This window comes from Muntiacus reevesi, chromosome 18, assembly GCF_963930625.1.
Source record: "Muntiacus reevesi chromosome 18, mMunRee1.1, whole genome shotgun sequence".
Taxonomy (NCBI): Eukaryota; Metazoa; Chordata; class Mammalia; order Artiodactyla; family Cervidae; genus Muntiacus; species Muntiacus reevesi.
The window spans coordinates 52509529-52516530 of NC_089266.1; the positions used below are offsets into that span (position 1 = coordinate 52509529).

The following is a 7002-nucleotide window of genomic DNA, read 5'->3' on the forward strand; positions in this document are numbered from 1 at the left end:
CATCATAGGGGGCTGGAATGCAAAAGTAGGAAGTCAAGAAATAGCAGGAATAACAGGCAAGTTTGGCCTTGGAGTACAGAATGAAACAGGGCAAAGCCTAACAGTTTTGCCAAGAGAATGCACTGGTCATTGCAAACACCCTCTTCCAACAACACAAGAGAATGTGTGTTGGACATCACCAGATGGTCAATACCGAAATCAGATTGATTATATTCTTTGCAGCCAAAGATGGAGGAGCTCTATACAGTCAGCAAAAAGAAACACAGAAGCTGACTGTGGCTCAGACCATAAAATCCTTATTGCCAAATTTAGACTTAAGTTGAATAAAGTGGGGAAAAGCAGTAGACCATTCAGGTATGGCCTAAATCAAATCCCTTATGATTACACAGTGAAAGTGACAAATAGATTCAAGGGATTAGATCTGATAGACAGACTGCCTAAAGAACTAAGGACAAAGGTTTGTGGTATTGTACAGGAGGCAGTGATAAAGACCATCTCCAAGAAAGAGAAACGCAAAAAGGCAAAATGTCTGAGGAGGCCTTACAAATAGCCGTGAAAAGAATAGACGCTAGAGGTAAAAGAGAAAGATACACCTGTTTGAATGCACAGTTCCAAAGAATAGCAAGAAGAGATAAGAAAGCCTTCCTCAGTGGTCAATGAAAAGAAATAGAGGAAGACAATAGAATGGGAAAGACTAGAGATCCCCTCAAGGAAATTAGCGATCCCAAGGGAAGATTTTATGCAAAGATGGGCACAATAAAGGACAGAAATGGTAGGGACCTAACAGAAGCAGAAGATATTAAGAATAAGTGGCAATAATACACAGAAGAACTGTACAAAAAAGATCTTCATGACCCAGATAATCACGATGGTGTGATCACTCAGCTAGAGCCAGACATCCTGGAATGTAAAGTCAAGAGGGCCTTAGGAAACATCACTACGGACATAGCTATAGAAGGTGATGGAATTCCAGTTGAGCTATTTCAAATCCTAAAAGATGATGCTATGAAAGTGCTGCACTCAATATGCCAGCAAATTTAAAAAACTCAACAGTGGCCACAGGACTGGAAAATGTCAGTTTTCTTTCTAATCTCAAAGAAAGCTGAAGCCAAAGAATGCTCAAACTGCCACACAATTGCACTCATTTCACACGCTAGCAAAGCAGTGCTAAAAATTCTCTAAGTGAAGCCTCAACAGTACATGAACTGTGAACTTCCAGATGTTCAAGCTGAATTTAGAAAAGGCAAAGGAACCAGAGATCTAATTGACAACATCCATTGAATCATCCAAAAAGCAAGAGAGTTCAGAATAACATCTACTTCTGCTCTATTGACTACACTAAAGTCTTTGACTTCAGCGTGTGGAAAATTCTTCCAGAGATGGGACTACCAGACCACCTGACCTGGCTTCTGAGAAATCTGTATGCAGGTCAAGCAGCAACAGTTAAACCAGACATGGAGCACAAGACTGGTTCCAAATCAGTAAAAGAGTATGTCAAGGCTGTATATTGTCACCCTGCTTATTTAACTTATATGCAGAGTACATCATGAGAAATGTTGTACTGGTTAAGCACAAGCTGGAATCAAGATTGCCAGGAGAAATATCAATAACCTCAGATATGCAGATGAAACCACACTTATGGCAGAAAGTAAAAAAGAACTAAAGAGCCTCTTGATGAAAGTGAAAGAGGAGAGTAAAAAAATTGATTTAAAACTCAACATTCAAAAAACTGAGATCATGACATCTGATCCCATCACTTCATGGCAAATAGATGGTGAAACAGTGGCAGACTTTATTTTTGGGGGGCTCCAAAATCACTGCAGATGGTGACTGCAGCCATGAAATTGAAAGACACTTGCTCCCTGGAAGAAAAGTTATGACCAACCTAGACTGAAGTGACTTAGCATTCGTGCATGCATTGGAGAAGGAAATGGCAACCCACTCCAGTGTTCTTACCTGGAGAATCCCAGAATCAAAGGCACCTGGTGGGCTGCCGTCTATGGGGATGCACAGAGTTGGACATGACTGAAGCGACTTAGCAGCAGCAGCAGACAGCATATTAAAAAGCAGAGACATTACGTTGCCAACAAAGGTCCATCTAGTCAAAGCGATGGTTTTTCCTGTAGTCACGTATGGATGTGAGAGTTGGACTATAAAGAAAGCTGAGCAATGAAAAATTGATGCTTTTGAATTGTGGTGTTGGAGAAGACTCTTCAGAGTTCCTTGAATGCAAGGAGATCCAACCAGTCCATCCTAAAGGAAATTCGTCCTGAATATTCATTGGAAGGATGGATGCTGAGGCTGAAACTTTAATACTTTGGCCACATGGTGAGAAGAACTGACTCATTGGAAAAGACCCTGATGCTGGGAAAGACTGAAGAGAGGAGGAGAAGGGGACAACAGAGGATGAGAGGGTTGGATGGCATCACTGACTCAATGGGCATGAGTTTAAGTAAACTCTGTGAGTTGGTGATGGGTAGGGAAGCCTGGTGTGCTGCTGTCCATGGGGTTGCAAAGAGTCGGACATGACTGAGTGACTGAACTGAACTGAACTGAATTTACCTTGATTCATGAACCTAAGATTCCAGGTCCCTATGCAATATTGTTTTTCACAGATTCAGACTTCCATCACCAGTCACATCCATAACTGGTTGCTGTTTTCACTTTGGCTCCATGTCTTCATTCTTTCTGGAGTTATTTCTCCACCCTTCTTCAGTAGCATATTGGGCACCTACCAACCTGCGAGTTCATCTTTCAGTGCCATATCTTTTTGCCTTTTCAAACTGTTCTTGGGGTTCTCAAGGCAAGAATACTGAAGTGTTTTGCCATTTCTTTCCCATGGACCACATGCTGTCAGAACTCTCCACCTGACCTGTCCATCTTGGGTAGCCCTACACAGAGCTCATAGTTTCACTGAGTTAGACAAGGTCCATGTGGTCAGTTTGATTTAGATCAGTATTTATTTGCATAACTGAAAGTTATCCTTTTTAAGAGTAGGAGAGCAATAAAAGGCAGATTGGGTACACCTCTATGCTCAATGCTGAACATACAAATATAAGACATACATTCTCTTCTCTAGGCTGATGAGGAAATCAGATCTAGAAACACACAAATGCACTTCAGAGAGGAGATAGCTCTACCAGGGGAATGATCAAATGTTTAAAGGCTGAGCAGCTAACCATGACTGGAAGAGGAGAAAGACTTTGGAGCAGAGATGACATTCAAAAAGAGGAGAAGTTCAAATGTGTTAGCAGACAAAAGAGGGAAAGTGTGTATCTGGCAGGGAAAACAGAAATCCAGAGCAGAAACGGGACAGCATACACTCCATGAACCCTGAAAGCCTCAACGAGGCTGGAGCACAGGGTAAGTGGTGGGACATTAGGTGGAGAGCAGGAAGTGATCACTCTGCATATAGTTAAAGAACCAGGCTCATACATTAAGGTTTTACATTCAGGGAGGTGAGAACATGTGGAGGAGGTTTGCAGAAGAGTGACCTTCAGACCAGGGTCTATGTGGCAGCAGGGAGGAGGAGAGAGGGGAGAGCTGAGAGGATGGACATAGTGGTATATAGCTCCTTTGTTTATTCATACCCTCCTGTTTCAGAGAAGACTTAATGAAGGCAGTTAAAGGTTTATAACTGCCCTGTGTTTGGGACTCAGGCCACCCCAGCTTCAAAATCATCAAAGATGTGAGGATGTGAGGAGCTAGAGGAGAAGGGGAAAGGGAGATGGGAGCCCATAAGGAAGGAGAAAAATAAAAAGATAATTATGAAAAATCAGGAGTGAAAGGTAGTGAACCAAGAGGGACCCACAACTCAGTGATATCAGGATACGTAGTGAGTCTGTGATGCCCTGGGCCTCTCCCTCCTGAGCCAAGATGCTTCATGCTTCATTATAGTGTCTGTCCTCACACATCTCAGGGCTGGAGGTTATTATTTACAATAGTCAGGACATGGAAGCAACCTAGATGTTCATCAATAGATGAATGGATAAAGATGTGGTACATATATACACAATGAAATATTACTCAGGCCTAAAAAATGAAATTGGGTCATTTGTAGTGATGTGGTTGAACCTAGAGTCTGTCATATAGACTGAAGTATGACAGAAAGTAAGTCAGAAAGAGAAAAACAAGTATTGTATATCAACAGATATATATGAAATCTAGAAAAATGGAACTTTTGAACCTATTTTCAGGGCAGGAATAGAGAGACAGATGTAGAGAACCAGCTTGTGGACCCAGATTGGGAAGGAGAGGGTGGGATGAGCTGAGAGAGTAGTATTGACATATGTACATCACCAAATGTAGAATAGGTAGCTAGTGGGAAGTTTCTGTATAAAACAGGGAACTCAGCTCAGTGCTTTGTGATGACCTAGAATGGTGGGAGGGTTTCCCAGGGGGCGCTAGTGGTGAGGAGCCATCCTGCTGATGCAGGGATGTAAGAGAGGCTGATTCCGTCCCTGGGTTGGGAAGATGCCCTGGAGGAGGAAATGGCAACCAACTCCAGTACTCTTGCTTGGAGAATCCCATGGACAGAGGAGCCTGGCAGGCTACGGCCCACAGGGTCTCAAAGAGTCAGACACGACTAAAACAACTTAGTGCACACACTTGCATGCAGAAGGGTGGGATGGGGAAGTGTGTGGGGGGGGGAGGCTCAAGAGGGAGGATATATATGTATACTTATACATATATGTATACTTATAGCTGATTCATGTTGATGTACAGCAGAAACCAACACGACATTGTAAAGCAATTATCCTCCAATTTAAAAATAGATTTTTTAAAAAGGCTGGAGGTGAGGAATCAGGTAGAGAACCATTTCTTTCTCCTTCTGCGTCTCTTGCCTCTATGCAGGGAAGAGAAAGCTTTTCCAGAAGCACTCTGTGGCTAACACACTGTTGTAATTTTCCTTCCTGGATCACATGAGCAAATCTGGCTTCTAAGGGTTGTGGGAAAATAAACACATGAGGGGGACAAGCAAAGGGGAAGTGGTTGGGAATGGCTTTGGATAGACCCCCAAGAGGAAGGCTATCTTGTTTAAAGCACCTGAATAGGGAATGAATATGATGAAAGAGAGGTGAGAGACTGTTAAAAATGACATGAAGTCGGTCTTACAGTAAAACCTCTTCTAACAGTGGAGGTCACAAAATCAAAAGTGAGTATGTAAATGAAAGAAGGAGGTCAGGTAAGAATTAGAGTTACTGATGCATCACTTTCCTCACCCCAGCACAAAATTCGAGCATCTAAGACAAAGACAGGAAATCAACATTTTTCTTTGCAAAAATAACAACTCTAGAAAAATAGACCTCTGTGTATTGGCACTTGGGTCTCCTCCAATAAAGAGCTGATATCCACCAGAATCCCTAAGGTAAAATCTAAAAGCTTCAACACTTCGAGGTACCAATTAGTATTTTATTGCCTTGCACTTAAATGTAGATAGCCAGGAATCACCAGGAGTTTAAGGAAGGCTGCTAACAAAGAGAATAAAATAAAATAAATAGAAAAATTAATGAGAAGAAAACTGAAAAGACCAAGCAAACAGAAAAGTTTATATATAATTAGTATGCTTTGAAAGAAGCAAGAATATAATTCTATCATCTGAATAAGAAGCAGTTTAAAAAAATTAGATTTCAATAAAAGCCAATACTAAAATGAAAGATTGATAACCCTAACACAAAAATAAAGAAGACAAACTACAAACTGGGGGGAGTTATAATAAATATAGACAATACTATACTGAACTGAACATCATATTTTTTAAGTGCTAAATTCAGAGAGGTCAGCACTAAATACATTAAAATAATAACAAAGCCACATTTAATAATATTGCACAGACAATTACATTCTATAAGTATTGATACATATTTTCTTTATATGGGGCCATACAATAAAATCAGATGCTTGAATTATCAACATATATATGCATAGAGTGAATAACATGGAGATGAAAAAAAAAATCTTGCTCTAAGTGACCAGAAATCACTTAAGTGTTCCAAATTTAAAGATATTTTCTGTGAAATCAAATAAAAAAAAAAAAAAAAAAGAGGATCGATGACGACACCCTCTCATGCATTCCTTGGAAAATCTGAACAACATGAGTGAGAACTCACTACCGTCTCCTCATCGAAACTGAGGTCCAGCACGTTGAAAAAAAAAAAAAAAAAAGAGCTCATCAAAGTCAACATTTTGTAGCTGTAGAAATTCAGGTAGAAATTGAATCTTCAATGCTGACTTGTTTTAATACTGTTGAAAGTGAAGAGGAACTAAAAAGCCTCTTGATGAAAGTGAAAGAGGAGAGTGAAAAAGTTGGCTTAAAGCTCAACATTCAGAAAACTAAGATCATGGCATCTGGTCCCATCACCTCATGGGAAATAGATGGAGAAACAGTGAAAACAGTGTCAGACTTTATTTTTTTGGGCTCCAAAATCACTGCAGATGGTGACTACAGCCATGAAATTAAAAGACATTCCTTGAAAGAAAAGTTATGACCAACCTAATTAGCATATTAAAAAGCAGAGACATCACTTTGCCAACAAAGGTCTGTCTAGTCAAGGTTATGGCTTTCCCAGTGGTCATGTATGGATGTGAGAGTTAGACTGTGAAGAAAGCTGAGCGCCGAAAAATTGATGCTTTTGAACTGTAGTGTTGGAGAAGACTCTTGAGAGCCCCTTGGACTGCAAGGAGATCCAACCAGTCCATCCTGAAGGAGATCCGTCCTGAGTGTTCATTGGAAGGACTGAGGCTGAAGCTGAAACTCCAGTACTTTGGCCACCTCATGCGAAGAGTTGACTTATTGGAAAAGACCCTGATACTGTGAGGGATTGGGGGGCAGGAGGAGAAGGGGACGACAGAGGATGAGATGGCTGGATGGCATCACCAACTCAATGGGCATGAGTCTGAGTAAACTCTGGGAGTTGGTGATGGACAGGGAGGCCTGGCGTGCTGTGATTCATGAGGTCGCAGAGTCGGACACGACTGAGCGACTGAACTGAACTGAACTGA

General features: G+C 41.2%; 1 non-coding gene across 1 annotated transcript; it reads left to right on the forward strand.

The window, feature by feature from the left end:
- Positions 1–6045: 6045 nt before the first annotated feature.
- Positions 6046–6138, forward strand: LOC136150407 (small nucleolar RNA SNORD116). Its single transcript, XR_010659834.1, has one exon. It is a non-coding gene; the product is annotated as a small nucleolar RNA SNORD116 (small nucleolar RNA).
- Positions 6139–7002: the final 864 nt, after the last annotated feature.